This window comes from Rattus norvegicus, chromosome 2 (assembly GCF_021556685.1).
Source record: "Rattus norvegicus strain SHRSP/BbbUtx chromosome 2, alternate assembly SHRSP_T2T, whole genome shotgun sequence".
Classification (NCBI taxonomy): Eukaryota; Metazoa; Chordata; class Mammalia; order Rodentia; family Muridae; genus Rattus; species Rattus norvegicus.
This window is the reverse complement of record NC_141535.1, coordinates 224,239,141-224,257,189: the sequence shown is the minus strand read 5'-3', so window position 1 is coordinate 224,257,189 and position 18,049 is coordinate 224,239,141. Positions and strand designations below refer to the sequence as shown.

Here is an 18,049-nt window from a genome sequence, read left to right as displayed (position 1 = left end):
GCAGTAACCATGAACATCTAGATGGCACAGTAGTGGACAGACGGCAAAGATAGGATTTTAACACCACATGAAATGCTTACAGGAAGACAAACAAAACGAAGATTTCGTTCAGTTAATACAAAATCAGAAATCCGATTGTTTCTTTTCTCCTTCCTCTCTTTTTCTTCTGTTTAAAATTAAATACTTACCATGGGCACAATTCATACATAGCTCCTTGCCCTTTAAGGCATAAGTCCTGTGTGCAACTAGTCCTGTTAGAAGCCAGGATCTCACCAGGAGATGGAATGGGTGAGTGTCTGTGAAAGGGTGAAGGGGAACTACGGGGCCCTTTAAGATGAGCTGTAGGCCATTCCCAGCAGCCAGGCCTAATGACCAAACTAAGGTGAGGTACAGGAACCTAAAAAGGAAGTGAGAGTTTGGAACTTCTGTGTTCTCCACACGTGTTCTGAAATATGAGTGTGTGCATTGAACAATCACGCATGCGCTCGCATACACACACATACACACACATGCACGCACACACACACGCCTTACTTATCAAACAATATTTCTTATTTGTGTATGTGTATGCATGTGTGTATCACAGCAGAATTGTGGAAGTCATAGGACGACTTAGTAAATCAGTTCTCTCATTCCATCTCTAGGAGGGCTCTGGATTTCAAAGTCAGGCTCCTCTACCTATGTGGCAAGCACTTTTTACATGACTTCTAAAACCTGCTTGCCAGCTTTCCAAAAACTCCCAGAGTTTGGCCTCGAAAATAACTCAAGATGAAGGCCAGCACATGTGGGTCACAGTATCTGCTGCCCTTCCCTAAGTGGGCCAGGCTGCAATAGGATGGGAATCCTATTACTTCCCACTCCTGGGTTAGTCCTGAGTATACTCTTACTGTCAATGCATCGGACATCAAATGCCGAATAACCAGGGCAAGACCCCTGAACTACAATGGGGACTTCAGGTTTCTAAATGGGGGTTTTGTTTTGAGACAGGGTCTCATGTATCCCAGACTGGCCTAGAATTCAGTGTGGCTACGTGAACATGACCATGGGCAGATCACCCGTCAGTCCCCAGCTCCCAGATACTGACATCACAGGCCTGACATCACAGGCCTGTCACCACGGCCTGAACTTCTCTGAGCAGAAAAGGCAGAACACTGGACCAAACAAACAGGTTTGCTAGATACTCCTTGGATTCCAAAGCTGGCTCCCAAGGGCACTGTAGACACTGCTGAGGCTTCAGAGGCTGCCCCTGCTAAAATTTAGATCTGAGAATGACTCTGGGTTTGGAGGGAGTCTCAACGGGAACAGTTTGGCTATTTTTGTTCTGGTCACTAGTAGGCAGTTTTAGATTTCCACATGAACTCAACAGACTCTTGGGCTGGAGAGATGGCTCAACGGTTAAGAGCACAGACTACTCTTCTAGAGGTCCTGAATTCAAATCCTAGCAACCACATAGTGGCTCACAACCATCTGTAATAGGATCCGATGCCCTCCTTTGGTGTGTCTGAAGTCAGTGACAGTGTACTCATACATGAAATGAATAAATCTTAAAAAAAAAGACTCTTGGTGGTGCTTAGTAAACAAATAGAAGAAGGACTAGAGAGGTCTCCATGTTTAAGAGCACTTGTTCTTGCAAGAGACCTAGGTTTAGTTCCCAGCACCCACAAAGCAGCTCTCAACCATCTGTAACTGACCCCCTCTTTTTGACCTCCTGGGGCACCAGGCCAACACACAGTACACAGACATACATGCCAGCAAAACACTCATACAAATAAACTAATTAATTAATAATCATATTTTTTTAAAGGAGACAAAGCAGGTGAACACCTTTAATCCCAGCACTTTGGAGGCAGAGGCAGACCGATCTCTAAGAATTTTAAGCTACCCGGTCTCAAAAAAATTAATTTAAAAATAAGGTCTTGCTGTAGAGCCCACCTGAATGTTGTGGTTACTGACTTGTGAGATCATACCTTAGTAATTGTTTCTAAATGGAAGAAACATTGTTTCCTTAGAACTTCCTTTAAGCATTCTTCTCAGTAACAATGTGACACAGAGTTCCCAGCATTTCCGATGTGAGTACATTACATACATATACAAGAACATTTTACAGAGAGGAAGTGTTTGCATTTCAAGAAATTAAGGGAAGGTGTCATGACTGTATGTTTCTTTTTTTTTTAACTTTCTCTCCTTTTCTTCCTTCCTTCCTTCCTTCCTTCCTCCTTCCTTCCTTTCTTTCCTTCCTTCTTTCCTTCCTTCCTTCCTTCCTTCTTTCTTTCTTTCTTTCTCCCTTTCTTTCTTTCTTTCTTTCTTTCTTTCTTTCCCTCTTTCTTTCTTTCTTTCTTTCCCTCTTTCTTTCTTTCTTTCTTTCTTTCTTCCTTTCTTTCTTCTTGAGAGAATCTAACTATAAGACCCAGCTGAGTTCAAACTCCTAGACATCCTACTGCCTTAGACTTCTAAAGACTGTGTTTGCAGGTCTGCTCTTTCTTTTCAAAATTTATGTTGTGTGTGTGTGTGTGTGTGTGTGAGAGAGAGAGAGAGTTTATTATTATTATTATTATTATTATTATTATTATTATTATATGGTATTTATGGGTGCATGCCACAGCACATGTATGGTAGGTCAGAGGATTATTTAATGTAATTTATTCTACCTTTACATAAATTGTGGGGATCCAACTCATGTCCTTAGGTTTGTGAGGCAAAAGCCTTTACTCTACAGGTAAGTTTCCGCTACTCTGCCTTATTCTTTTGAGTTGACTGTATGCCAGGCTGACCCAGAACTCTAGGGCTCAAATGATCCTACTGTCATCAGTCTCGGGACTAGCTCTGACTACAGGTCACAGCTGATTCCAGGCCTCATTTATAAAGAACACACACACACACACACACACACACACACACACGCGCGCGCGCGCAAAGAAAAGGGTTCTTTACAAGCAATATAATAATGTTAAAATAGACTTAAGGTTGCCGTGACCACAACCGATCCCATAGAAGAGGTTCCCAAGTTACCTATTTAAAACCTAACATTCAGTAACTTGAAAACTTGAAGACTGAGGGTGGGTGGGTGTGTGCGCGCAAATTCCATAAATTACTGTCTCATGATTTCTATGAGTTTGTCTCGATCTCATCTTCAAAAGTTAATAATTACCAAAAGGAACATTTTAAATGTAAGTAAAAACGACTGAGCAAGAAAAGAGAAAACTGCCAACAGAAGTGCTGGTGCGCACAAGCCTTGAACTTTAGGGAAAACTGAGGGCTGCTTGTTCGGAATCCAGCTTCCCACAAGGCGGTTTCTTCATTTCTTTACCGTACAGAGTGGAAATTTGTGCAAAATAGAGGAACTTATGGGGGAGACTTGAGCATTAAAAACTGCTGGCTTATTTCTTTCCAGTGACAAGTAGGGGCTCAGGGACACCACTCCTCCCGGCTCTGCGAGACTGCCCCCCTGCGCGGCCCACGTGGCCAAAGTAAACAGAAGGTGGGCCTGGGCGGGGAGAGCCCCGGCGCCGCCGAATTGCTGCAGTGTGGAGTCTTTAACACCCGGGCCCCTCGAGCTCTCCAGGCTCGGCCTTGGAGAAATGGAGAGCGGCTTGGCTGGGCGACAGGAAAGGGGGTGGCAGGGTGTGGGGCGAGTTGGGGAGCTGACCGTTGCGGTCAAGGCAGTGGGAGCGCGGGGAACCAGGGGGCCCCGGAGCGCGCGGGAGGGCGCAGAGTTTCCAAGTGCGTACGCGGCCCCCTCCGGGACAGAGGCGCGGAGGCCCACGCGCGGGTGTGCGGCCAGCGGTCCGGGGGCTGCGGAAAGGCAGGGGCGGAGCCGAGCTAAGGAGGCCCCTAGCCCCTCGCCGAGGAGCGAGCGCGCAGCCCGGATCCGCCGCGCCCCCGCCAGGGAGCGAGCGCACAGGCCGGGCCTCGCCGCGTCCCCGAGAGGGAGCGAGCGCACAGCCGGGACCCTGCCGCGTCCCCGCGAGGGAGCGAGCGCACAACCCGGGCCCCGCCGCGCCCCCGCGAGAGAGCGAGCGCATAACCTGGGCCTCGCCGCGGCCCCGCGAGGGAGCGAGCGCACAGACTGAGCCCCGCCGCGCCTCCGCGAGGGAGCGAGCGCATAACCTGGGCCTCGCCGCGGCCCCGCGAGGGAGCGAGCGCACAGACTGAGCCCCGCCGCGCCTCCGCGAGGGAGCGAGCGCACAGCCCGCGCCCGCGCTCGTGCCCGCGCCGCTCGCATGCCAGTCACGTCCGCCCCCTCGGCGGCCGCCCGAGAGCCGGCCCCGCCGAGCCCAGAGAACAGACGTCAAACTGCCTTATGAATATTGATGCGGAGGCGAGGCTGCTTTCGTAGAGGAGCAGAAGGAAGCAAGATGGCTGCCCTGTAGGATTTGTTAGAAAGGAGACCCGGCTGCGACGGCGGCGGACTGCGAGGCTGAGGGACCAGAACCAGGTCAGAGCGCTGCTGTCCGCGCCTGTCTCTCTCTCTCTCTTTCTCTCCTCGCTCTTTTCGGCCGCGGAATGGTCCCTTTCCAGTCTCCCTCTCTTTCTCACGGCCTTGCGGGGACTGTCATGTCACCCACAAATACCAAGAGGGAAGAGGGAAGCCTCACAAATTACAGGAGCTTCTTCAACATGGCTGACAAATATAGTTTTAATTCAGCACCCCCTTCTCCTGCAACCTGCACTTCTGGATCCCTTCTTCCTGCTAATGCGTGTCCCCCCTACGTACCCAGAAAACTTACCTTTGTACCTCCCACCAGCCGCTCTTCTGGCCTTTTAGTCTCAGGAAAGTGAGTGTTTTCTTGGGGCTGCCTTCCTGAAAGAGTTCATCTTTGGGGACCACCACTTTCTCTTTTGATCCTCTTCTCCCCTGTCCTTAGTGTAAGTCAGAGGAGCCCCTAGTTCATCCTCAGACACCCCTGAAAGAACATTGACCCGGTGTGTTTGACTCTTTTATCCCCAGTAGTGTTTGTTTGGGTCCTGTTCTGGGTTTGTGTCTCCAGCTTCCAGCACGTTTGTCCCCCCGTGGACCACTACACTAGACAGATGTCACAGTGAGTGGATTAAGGATCCACTACGTGGAGTTTTTTTTTTCTTTCTTTTTATTTTTCTCTTGAGTCCGCGCGTTTTGTTAGTGCCGCTGAGTGAAAGAGGAAAGAATAGTTTCTCTGCTCCCCGAAACAAGACCAGAACCCACTTTTCTCAAGGTTCACAAGCTCTGCGTGGGCTATGCCTTCCAGTTTGGGAAATGTGTGTAAGAGAATCTGTGCAAATCTGTGTGTTGGCTTTGTGCTGCCCCCGAATCAGCTTCGTTCTGCTCCCCTTAAGTGACAGGCACACACAAAGGCAGGCGCAGGCCGGGGGAGGGGGCGGGCGAAGCGTTCCGAGTTAGAGAAGGCAAGGTCAGGGGCGCCCAAAGAAATGAAACCCAATCCCAGCGAAGGTCTCTAACAGTCCCATCCCAAATTTCCTTAACTCTGGCATTCACTCTTTTATTTGGTCGTTCACACACACACCCCTCCCCACTCTTCACTCAGATCTTGACTCTCTTCCCTAGACCTTCTTGCTTACTGTTAGAAAGCTAATAGGTTTTCCATGGAGAGTTTTCTACGTTTGGCTAAACCAAGCGAGGCCTGGACAGACTCTTGAGAAGGTCGAGTTAAAAGACATGTTACTTGCTTGTTAATGACTTCACGATAGATTTTGTTTGCTTTGGGCAATTTTTCTTTCTCCCGATTAATGATCTGAAATAGAATTAGGTTTGCTTGTTTTGTTTTTTCCAAGTTGTTTTCGTAAAATTTAGCAAAATATTGTGGTGCTTGTCTATCCGGGGAGCAGAATACATCCGTAGAAGATTTAAAAATCACAAGTCACATACGGTACTTTGCTCTAATTAGGATTATAATGGCAAAATCATGCTCAGAATTCATCAGCAAAGAGCCAGCATGAGGATAAGATTACATGTTAGGGGAAGTTGGGATTCACAGGGAAAATATATTGGTTTGGTTTAAGGCTGTGGGTATTGCACCCTAACTAATGAAATCATTACATTTGCATTTTAATGGAAAGTTGACATACTGAAGAGGAGTTACATTCTTCTCCGTGTTTACATGTGTGTTTTGTAATGTATTTTGAATACAGTATAAGTTACAACATAATAAATATTAATTTAAAGAACTGTCCTTAAGCAGAACAGTGTTTATGAAAGATTGGGGCTTAAACTTAGGATCAGTAGGAGTTGATTTGATTTCCAGGGTAGAGAGAAAGGCATGTCACTGCATAAATCAAATTTCCAAACCCTTACTAGTTCATTTTAAAAGTCTTTCTGTTTTTGGTTCTCAGAAATGAGAAATGTGGCTAAGTTTGTTTTAAGCTTAGTACTAGAGGCTCATCTACATGACCAGAGGGAAGAAACATTACTCATCCCTGAACAGAAGCAGTTCATTGGTTCTGACTTGCCCTAAAGTAGTAGAGGAAACACAGAGCTTCCCTTCCCCCTCCCCTTACGTAAATGTCTATTGTTGGTTGAGAAAACTATGGTCAATTATTCCAGCAATCCACAATTAAAAATAAGTAATTTGTTTCTCTAGCAGGCCAGTGTGTCATGACTTCTTTGGTTGTTAACTTTTCAGATTCATGATATTTTATTCCCTTAAACTACATGAAAGTGCTTTCCATCCTAGCCAATAAGAATGCTTAAGTTGGCTTTTTTTTAATATGTTATCATATGTTATATGTTATCAATATGTTATCATAGAGGCCTACTCTTTCCTGTTGTAAAATTTAGATCCTTGTTACTTGCTACATTTTAGTTTTATGCTGAAAACAGCTGCTAAGTAATATTATTTTAAGGGGTTTCAGGGAAAATTTGTATATTATTGAGCACTCTGAGTAAAAAGAAACACTTTCTCATTTCTTAGAGAAATTATTACAAGCATAGGATGGAGAGTCTACAGTAACCTTTCATTTACTGTGTGTGTTAAAGGCCCACCTAAGTGTTCCAAAAGTTCTTAAGAGCTATTTCAGTTGATTTTACTTTAGAAAAAAAAATGTTAAAACAATAACAACATGGGTACCTTTAAAAGATACATTGTTTTATTTATTCACATCTTGAACTAGTGAAAAATTAACTTGGAACAAGGCTTTGATTTATTTAAACTCACTATTTGTCAAGTATTCTTTAAGGCTTTCAGTAGATTTACTGTTTAAGTCTGTGCTGGGAACCAGGGGGATGGTGTAGTTTCCATGTGGTGACATATGGCCCTGCATACTGGCATCAGCAACACTTCTCATGCAATGTGCTCACCTGCTTTGGCCCCTTTAGGATGACTACCCCAGTCCTTATTGGCTGCTGGGTTTGTGTTTCCTTTTGGTTTCACTTGTTGAAGTTAGAAATTCCCTATCAATTTCTCTAGCTCCACCCAGACCCTGTTGTAAGCCAAGTGCCACTGTTTCCTTGTTTGCTTGCCTCTTTTGGGAACCCTTCTTATGAATCACCAACACAGGTAAAAGGAACTATTTTCCATCATTACCCAAGCAAATTAGTCAATGGTTAAATGAACTTGTCATCATAAAATGTCCTAGAAATGTTCAAGCTCAAGTCTGTAATCTTAGCACTTGGCAAGCTGAGGCAGGAAGATTGTTTAAAAAAAAATTGGAGTTAATCTGAGCTACAGAATGAGACACCTCAACAAACAAACAAAGGAGATAATGTGAAATGCTAGTGTTTTAATCTACCTGGGATTTTATACTAGGTCTGACTTTTATGCTATCATCACTCCTAATTTTTCTTTTTTTTTTTTTTTTTTTTTTTTTTTTTTTTTTTTTTTGGAGCTGGGGACCGAACCCAGGGCCTTGTGCTTGCTAGGCAAGCGCTCTACCGCTGAGCTAAATCCCTAACCCCTCAATTGTTATTTTTTAAAAAAAGATTTGTTTTGGGCTGGAGAGATGGCTCAGTGGTTAAGAGCTCTTCCAGAGGTCCTGAGTTCAAATCCCAGCAACCACATAGTGGCTCACAACCATCTGTAATGAGATCTGATGCCCTCTTCTGGTGTGTCTGAAGACAGCAACAGTGTACTCACGCGTACATAAGATAAATAAATCTTTAAGAAGATTTGTTTTCTGTGTACAAGGTACTTTTGGAGGCCAGAAGAGGATGTTGATCCCCCTGGATCTGGGGTCAGGTAGTTGTCACATAGATGCTGCTTGGAACCCAGATCCTCTGCCCAGAGTCATGAGTGTGCTTAACTGCCGAGCCATCTCTCCATCATCAAATTTCTCAATCTTACATAGCTCATTACTTGAAGATATAATTGGTTCTTGAATGGGACATCACTGATTCATCAAAATTATGCTTTCTCAAGGATCATGCCACCATTGAATAGCAGTTCCTAGGAGCAGCATCAGACCAAAGCCAGTGGCAGGAAAATGTCTTGTGAGCCAGCTTTACAGTTGGAGACTTAACTGTGGGAGAGCCCAGTTGCCAAGCAGAGCTGGTGGTCATCTTGGAAACCGTGCTGAAGAACACAGCCACAGTGACTTTTGCCAAACACACAGTATTTACTTGGGTCTAGCGCTCTGGTTTTTATTACAGTTTACTGCCAAAACTAAGTGAATACTGTGACATTATTGAATGATGCAGTGCATCTGTTGGTGTGTGTAGGGTCGGGCAGGGGAGGAGGGGCAGCCAGAGCATTTGTAACATTGTGACCACCAGCAGGAAGTCTCATGTGCACTTTGCGCTTGCTTGTTCCCAAGTGTATTCTGACTATAAAATGGACATTGTAGAACATTCCAGGTTTAAGATAGATATATCATCCTTCTCCATAGAAATGACCTTGAGTTGCCATGTCCAGTGTAGCAAATTCTCAGTTTGGACTTTCTCTACTTGTTATAAAGGGTGTTGAAGGGGTTGGAAAGAAGGCTCAGCAGTTAAGAATACTTTGCTTGATAATAAGGATGGGAGTTTGAATTCTACTACCTACACTGAGTGACTTACAAACACCTATTACATGTCCAAGGATTCCGATACCCTATTTCCACCTCTGTTGACAGCTGAATCTTAGGCTGGATGTGGTAGCACAAGCCTTTGATCCCAGCATTCAGGAGGCAGAGGCCGCTAGATCTTTGCAAGTTAGACACCAGCTTGATATACGCAGTGAATTCCAGGACATCAGGGTTATGTAGCAAAACCCTGTCTCAAAACAAATAAATAGATATTTAAAAATGGAAAAATCTCAGTTTAGAAGTTTATAGGCAAAAACGTATTAAATATTCCATGCTTTAGCAAGCAGAGTGGTAGGTTGAAAATAATTTTGAAAAATGCATTCGATAGTCTTTTTTTAAGGTTTACTTATTATATATAAGTACACTGTAGCTGTCTTCAGACACACCAGAAGAGGGCTTCAGATCTCATTGCAGGTGGTTGTGAGCCACCATGTGGTTACTGGGATTTGAACTCAGGACCTCTGGAAGAGCAGTCAGTGCTCTTAACCACTGAGCCATCTCTCCAGCACGGGTTTGATAATCTTAACCTGTAGTTTTAAAGATATGTTTTGGGTGTTTCTTTTATTTTTATGTGTATTTCTATGTATATATTGTATTATGTTCCTACCATGCCAGCAGAGGCCAGAAAAGGGCATCATCAGATCCCTTGGTCTGCCATGCGGGTGCTGGGAACTGAATCCAGGTCCCAGAAGAACGAAGTGCTCTTACTTGCATGGCCATCTCTTCAACTCTGGATTGAGATAAGGTCTTACTGCAGAGTCCAGGATGACCTGGTCCTTACTATGCTGGGCTCAGACTTGCTGCCCTCCAGACTCCATCTTCTGATGGCTTACCCTGCCCATCTAAGAAAGTATAGAGTTCAGTGTGTTGAGCCCCATACTGATGTGAAATCCTATTCTAAATAGTCTGAGAATTAAAACCAAAGATGACTAAACTGGGGTGAAGTATTTTTGAAGGATAATTTAGAGTGTAAAATAAATTTGTTGTTGTTCTAAAAATACTGCAAGTGTTTCTTTTAAATCAGATTTCTCTCTGTCTGTTGCGCGGTTGCTGATTTCCATGTCTTTTCATTCACTAGCAGGGTCTAGTAGAAACTCTTCCTTTCTTTTACTAGAACATGTGTCATCTGCACTCAAAGCACAGTAGGGAAATAATGTTAGAAGCCTCAGGGATGGGCATGGTAGGTGGTAGGTAGGGATGCATGGTAGGTAGGTAGTTTCTTTAATGTAACTTCTACAGGAAAGGGTGATGAATGTCCTCTGTTAAAGTCACCCATCTTCACCACAGGATTTAGTGGCTTCTAATAAATTTATTCTGGAGTTACATATTTATATTTGAGGCTGTTATTGCAATAGTTGTTATATGAAGCAATGCACACAGATCCTACATATGTGACCTGTTCTCCTAGAGTGGTAACATTTTGCACAATTTTAGTAAAGTGTTATACCCAGGAAGCTGGCATTGATTCAAGCAACTGTCTGTCTATCTGTCTGTCTGTCTCTCTTCCTCTCTCTCTCTCTCTCTCTCTCTCTCTCTCTCTCTCTGTGTGTGTGTGTGTGTGTGAGAGAGAGAGAGAGAGAGAGAGATAGACAGAGAGAGACAGAGAGAGACAGAGACAGAGAGAGACAGAGAGAGACAGAGACAGAGAGAGACAGAGAGACTCAGGGTCTCAGACATGCTAAGCAATCATTTTTCCATCGAGAAATAGTAATTTGTGTTCTATTGCTTTGTTTTGTTTTGTTCTTTTAAAGCTAGAGTCATGCTCTGTAGCCCAGGATGATCAAACTCATGGCAATAGCCTCTGTAGTGCTGTGATTACAGGCACAAACGATCAGACCCAATGCTGTTTTTTCTTTCTTTCTTTTTTTACAGTGTCCCACCATGTAGTCCATGATAGCTTCCTTCTACCTCAGCCTCCTCTGTGCTTTAGTTGTTATGGATGTGTGCAGCAGTGCTTGTCTTCATGTCTGCCTGTCTGCCTGTCTTTCTTTCTTGGCTTTCTCCACTCACTCATCCCTGTGTATACCTAGTTCTATGCCCTTTTATCTCAGGACGAAGAAGTTAGGCCCCATTCTCCATTATGCATGTGATTGCACCATTATATTTTAGCGAAGTATATCCAGTTCCGTAGCCTTTTGCAGTTAGTTCAGGAGGTGGGACCTAAGAAACAGTAAAGGGCCATCATGGTTAAGTGGATGCTCAATTCATGGTAAGATCTAAAAATGAAATCTATAGGTTGAATATTTTAGCAACAAATTACTAGACAGACAATTTTGGGTCTTACCTAGCTGAAAACAAAAGGCATTAGAGGGCCTCATCAGTTCCTAAAGTTTGACTTTTTTTTTTTTTACAAGACAGGACTTCAACATGTAGACCATGTAGGTCAAGCTGGCCCCAGCCTCTCCAGTGCTGAAGTAGTAGACATTGCCCCTGCGCCCGGTCTCCAATTTCTCTTAGTACTTGAGAATCACTTATTGATGGTAGATTCTATTCACTACCCTTTAGTCCTCCATTTTTACTTTTATGAACTTCCAAAATTTGATTTCCCCTGTGGGAAATTGGAATATTGTGATTTATTGTTTTTTGCCTTACTGTGTATCCCAGGCTGGACCTAAAACTTGATTTAGCCTAAAATGGCCTTGGCATTCCTCCCTTCTCTCTCTCCTCCTTCTCTTTGAGGCAGTGTCTTCCTTATGCTAGCCTTGAAATCAACATTTTTCTACTCCACCTTTCCAGATACTAGGATTATAAGCGAGCGCCACTGTGCCCCGTTTGGCTTTAAACTCTTGATCCTCCCGCCTTAGCCTCCTGGGTGTCTGATGCAAAGTGTGAGGTACTTGTCTGCATCTGTTGTTGACTTTCTAAAAAGAATGATTTATGTGTTTTGTCTGCATGTGTGTGCTTGATGTCTGTGGAGGTCAGAAGAGGGCATCAGATCACTGGGAACTACAGTATCAGGTAATTGTGAGCAACCGTGTGGGTGTTGGGAACTGAAGCCAGGTCCTCCACAAGAGGCACATGCTCTTAACCAATGAGTCATTTCTCCCTGTTGTGGATTTTGTTGTTTTTTGTTTTTTGTTTTTCAAGACAGAATTTCTGTATGTATTCCTGGCTGTCCTGGAACTCATTCTGTAGTCTAGGCTGGCCTTAAACTCAAGAGATCCTCTTGCCTCTGCCGTCTGAGTGGTGGGACTAAAGGTGTGCCCTACCATGTCTTTCTTGCTGTTGATATTTTAAACTTTACTTTTACAAAAAAAATTTATGTGAAAAATAAAACACACTCAAAAGAAGTGATGTTGCTTTCGCTGATGGACTATTCTCTTCAGAGAACTGGGCCTGTGGCCAGGCATGGGTGGAGGAGGCTGCCTTTCATTACTGTGTACTGTGCCGTATATTGGGTTTTGGTACTGTGTTCTGAGTTACCAAAGTTTGTTCTGTGGGTACTGTAGCCATAATAATTGTCATTGTCATGGCTTTATGGACATTGCCAAAATGTACCTTATCAAGTTTCTTCCTTCACAGAGTGTTACACTTTAATGGGAACTATCCACAGGGCTCTCTGTTTTATTTTATTCTTGTATTTTGTCTTAGAAAAAGAAAGCAGCAGTGGCCTAAGTAATGACAGTGGAAGCCAGATGATGAGAAATGGTGTCTGAGTTACTCTTCTCTTTCTTTCCCGTCTGCAATTAGAAGGTCACCCATTAGAACGAGGCCTTATCCTCTAAGGTAGACAGAGGTGCCCAGTCACAGCTGTGTCGGTCAGCACCCTGGCCTGCTCCTGCCCATCCCAGCCCCAGTTGCACTCACTCCTGCCCATTTGCTTCTAGTCCCTGTCTGTGTTCTTTCTGCATTGCAAAAAGTTCCTGATCTGAAGTTTCAGGATCTTCATATTGGCTACTGGCTGTAGCATGATCTCAGGGTTCGTTTGTTTGTTTTTTCCCCTTTCATGACTTTTGCATTAAAAGGCTCACTTTTCACCCCTCTGTAATTAGAGTAAAACAGCTTTTCTGCAGATGAAGTTGGCTGATCCATCATCATGTTCAGGCAAGAATCTTAAAATGAATGTTAAGTCACTCACATTTCTATTTTAAAGTTAACAAAAGGAAAAAATAACATAAATAAATACCTTTCAGATTTGAGGGAAGAAGGAATCTTCCAACATAAATAGGCATAACACATAAATTTTTCTTTTAGTAAAAACTTAGGTATGTCTTAGAAATAACACATTTTAAAATTTATACTCTAAATTATGTTTGTTTTATGCAGAAGCCAAAGGTAGCAGACATTTCTGCAGATGTTTCCCCTAACCAACGGCTTGGCTGATGGCTCTCCTTCTCAGTGGCTTGGGTTTGATTACTGCTAAGAATTGCCCATTAGCTTTGAGAACTAGACTTTCTCTATCTTGAAATGATCTCTTTCTTTTTAAAACAAACATTCTTTTTTTGAAGTGGAAAATTTTATAAGTTTCTTTCAAATGGGTTTGAAATCATTTCTACAAAGTGCATATGTCAAGCATTAAGAGACAGAACATGTTGTTTTTTAAAAGAGATTTATGTATGTATGTATGTATGTATGTATGTATGTATTTCATGTATGTGAGTACACCGTCTCTGTCTTCAGACACACCAGAAGAGGGCTTCGGATCCCATTACAGATGGTTGTGAGCCACCACCTTGTGAGTGCCCGGAATTGAACTCGGGACCTCTGGAAGAACAGTCAGTGCTCTTAACTACTGAGCCATCTCTCTAGCCCAGAACGTGTCATTTTTAAAATTTAAGATATAGCTTGGTTTTATATATGTGTATATATATATATATATATATATATATATATATATATATATATATATATATATATAAAATGTTCATTGGTGTTTTGCCAGCATGTATGTCTGTGTGAGGGTGTCAGAAGTCCTAACATGGGAGTCACAGACAGTTTGAGCTGCCACATGGGTGCTGGCAGTTGAGCCCAGGAAGAGCAGCTACTGCTCTTAACCATGGAACCATCTCTCCAGCCCTTGATCTCTTTTAATTTTATTTATTAAGAGTTTTTTTTTTTTTGCCTGCATGTATGTATGTATGTGCATTCCTGGTGCCTGAAGCGACCACAGGAGGATGGCGTATCTCTCAGAACTTGAGTTATAGATTTTTGTGACCTTACATGTGGGTGTTTGGGTTGAGCCCCAGTCCTCTGGTAGAGCTGCCAATGCTTTTAGCCACCAAGCCCTTCAGCACCAGTATATTTAATATTAAAGTGATTTAAATAAACAAGGAAGAGTAAAGATAAACTGAATCCTTGTGAGAGAAAATTCTTTGTCATCCGCATGTATATTTTTATGGCCAAAGAAGTAGGTTTCTGTGCGCAAAAGAAACTTTCAAGTCTGTTACACAGGACCCTGTCGCAAGACACGTGGGCCTGCGCTCTTGGCAGCACTGTTTACAAACACTTAGGCCCCTGGGAGAGAGGAGGCTTTTGTGTCTGCTGCCGGGTCCCCACCCCCTTAATTAATAGTCAAAAATCTCCTGTCCTGGCTCTGACCGGGTCATGACCCCAAGGTCAAGGTGTTTAGGTGCATCCTGCTCAATTCAAAGTTTACTTACCAAAGCCTGGTAAGCTGAACTTGTGTGTGTGTGTGTGTGTGTGTGTGTGTGTGTGTGTGTGTGTAGCGGGGTGGGGTGGGTTGGGGGGGTCGGAGGGAGGAAGAGGGAGAGGTGGAGGGAGGGGGAGTTAGGTTAATCTTTTGTGTCCCCGGAGGCTCACAGCCTTTTTGTTTGTTTGTTTTAGTAGAGGATGGCTTGGTTCTGTTACTTACAGTGTCCAGTGCATTAAGTATGGCCCTTTCTCATAAATGCCTTTCAAATGACAATCAACAGTGACAAAAAGGGGATCTTGGAGGAGCCAAGGGAGGGGGAATCATAATCAGAACATAGTGTATGAAAAAAAAGTCCATTTCAATTTTTATTTTTAAAAGAGAAGAAAACAATTCTTTTTTTTTTTCCATTTTGGAGTCTTGAAAGGTGAATCCCTGATCCAAGTCCCCAAAGCAGGAAGTATGGCCAGAGAAAGTTGATACTTTCGAGGCTCCTGTCTTCCCACTCCCACACTGGCATTGGAAATCCACCCTGTGGGATGGCTGCCCCACCCCACTGAGGACCCACCTCACCCTGGGGGTTAACACAATAGAAAGAAAGCTTTCACTTGGGACTTCCTCCTTTCCCTGGTTGATTTCTGGGGATTTTCATTTGTATTTACCCATAAAGAGTCTTGAGGTTTTTTTTTTTTTTTTTTTGTTTTGTTTTGTTTTAAGCGTCGTGACTTTAAAAGTCGATCTTGTGTATGCTTGGCGAGTTGTAGTGGTAAGCAGGCCGGTTCTGATGTAACGTATGAGCAGGTTTTGAGTTGTGTTTGTGCTGTATCCAGTTGTGGCTTCCCTGCCATCACATCATCTGCAAGTGGAAGGTGTGTGAAGAACAATTTAAGATTAATGTCTGGTTCCAGAGCAGCTCCAGGTTAATCTCATTCCACCCCACATGCTCAAACACCACGCAGATTTAATGTTTATAGACTGTTCCAGAATTCTGAAGACTGGCGGTGGTTAACAATGGGGGTGGGGCTGCATCTCACAAACCATTTAGCTAGCTCTTGGACTGTGATACCAAACAAGAAAATCCTGAAGAGATTAAACTTGCCCGGGAGAGAAATGTAGATGTCCAAAGCTGCCTCACCCTGTCTTCTTTAAAACCATTAGCATCTGAATTAAGTACTTTGAATAAAAAATAGTGGCAGCTTTTGACTCTTACAAGCACTTTTGTGTGCAAATGAGGAGGGGAGATAGTCCTGAAGCCAGTTAACTCTAATTCTTAGGCTGACCCAAACGCTGTTACAAATTAACTTAGTTAATGTATCCATAAATATTTCCCCCAAAACTACTGTGTGTATCTGTACTGAGAAACGTTGCTTAGCAATGGGTTGACTACAATGAGAGTCTGAGACATTTGTTTATCTGTTTAGTTGTAGGCTTTGTTTAAGACTGAGTCTTCTTGTGTGGCCTAGGTTGTCCTTGAGCTAACTACATAGCTTAGGCTGCCCTCAAGCTTGTGGTAGTTCTCCTGTCTCAGCTCCCATTATGCTAGAATACATACCTGGCTAAATCCTTTGGTGCATTCATGACAGTGCGGGGGGAGTAAAGTGAGAGATGATTTCATATGCAGTTTAGTAATGAAGTGCTCATAAGTGTCTTAAACTGAGTGCCAGCAAGTGTTGAACACAGACGTGCTAGCCGGGTGAGAGGAAAACATACAGAAATGACGACACTAATAGTTTTCAGTGAATAGTAAACACTGTCACCATAAAAACTCCAAGATTGACTGTCAACTGATTCCTGCTTTTGTAACAAATTGTCAAATAGTGGATTTTCTCTCATTCTTTGCACTTTTAATAATTCTTGTAAACTACAGGTTTAATTCTGCGTGTTCATTTGAATTTGATTTTTTTGTTGTTTTTGTTGTGATTGTTTTACAGGCCTTGGGCCACTTTACCTCTGAGCCATATCCTCTTTCATTTTTAATGTGCATTTCATATTTAGTGTGCATTAAATGCCTTTCCAAGCACTTATATGATTACCCCTTTGACATTAACCACCTTCAGTCCACTTTTAAATTATTTATTAGATTTGATAAAAGCATAGTTCATACACAGCATTGTGCACTGTGACCAGAGATAGACTCTAACGAATGAGGCGAGACAAGAGAAGACGGTAAGGGAAAGTCGGTTTGCTGGTGTTGCTTGAGAAGCAATATGTAATTCTAATCTCGGCAATATTAACCACTTTCTGTTCTGATGGTTTCTGTTTCCTCGGATTCCATGTTTACATTAGATCATGCCACAGGAAACTTCTTTTTCACTAGGTATGTGTGCCTTTATTGCGTCGCCTTATCCTATCTTTTTTTTTTAAAGATTTTATTTATTTACTTTATGTATGTACAGTACACTGTTGCTGTCTTCAGACACACCCGAAGAGGGCATCAGATCCCATTACAGATGGTTGTGAGCCACCATGTGGTTGCTGGGATTTGAACTCAGGACCTCTGGAAGAGCAGCCAGTGCTCTTAACCCCTGAGCCATCTCTCCAGCCCGCCTTATCCTATCTTAGCCTGCTTCCACCATCTGGGAGTTGGAACAGCTAAAAGTTTTGCTATGTCGCTAAGAGGAGCTGATGAGATGTCTGTCTGGGATTCAGTGGTGCTGTTTGTTCCTCATGCATGTTGAGCACTTGTCCAGGTCAGGGAGAAATCGACCCTCATCTCTGCTTCTGTGGAGCGGGCAAGAAGCAGGGTTTTGATCCCCTTGCCTGTTATTCCAGCATCGTGGAAGCTGAGGCAGGAGGACTGCCATAAGTTTGAGGTCAGCATAGGCTACATAGCTATTTATAGACGACTATGCATCTGAGGACTTTCCTGGGATATTTCCCAATCGTTACTCGAAGGACTGATTCCTTTATTGCCTGGCTGGTCCTTGGTCTGAACTTGGCATAACTTTCCCAGTGTTGGGCCCGGGAAAGAGTGCACAGAGTAGTGGCATAAGGTCTGAAGAGATGGGGAATCATCTCCATCCTCGGATTGTTCTGGTCAGATACACTAGCTCCTCTTGTCACCTGTTTATGACCCTCCTCTATTATTCTTATTAGGGATATGGAAATAAGCTTGACTTTAGAAATGTTAAATGATCGCATGAATGGCTTAAAAACTACCAACACTGAGAGTGGGTGGGGTGGTGACTCACACCTAGTTTACCAGCACTTGGGAGGTGGAGCCAGGAAGATATAGAATCTCAGGTCATTTGATGGAGGGTTTGAGGCCGGCCTCTCTCTGCCTTGAGTGTGCACCATCATACCAAGCTTGTGGGCTCACTGTTTGGCTAGGTAGCCCAAGCTACTTGCTAGATGTCGGAGGACGACCTCGAACTTCTGACCCCATAGCCTCCAAGTGGTGAGACTACACACCGTACTTGGTACAAATTAAACATTAAAATTAATATAATTAGAAGTATTTATATTTTT

The 18,049-nt window shown here is 43.4% G+C and overlaps 1 protein-coding gene across 4 annotated transcripts in view; it reads left to right on the top strand.

Moving 5' to 3' along the window:
* The first annotated feature begins 4,332 nt into the window (after positions 1-4,332).
* Positions 4,333-18,049, top strand: part of Tet2 (tet methylcytosine dioxygenase 2) — an 84,056-nt gene continuing 70,339 nt past the window's right edge. For 3 of the 4 annotated variants that reach the window (XM_087624963.1, XM_087624961.1, XM_087624958.1), the window contains exon 1: positions 4,333-4,435. The gene's annotated coding sequence lies outside the window, so the exon portion shown is untranslated. 4 annotated transcript variants of the gene reach the window in all.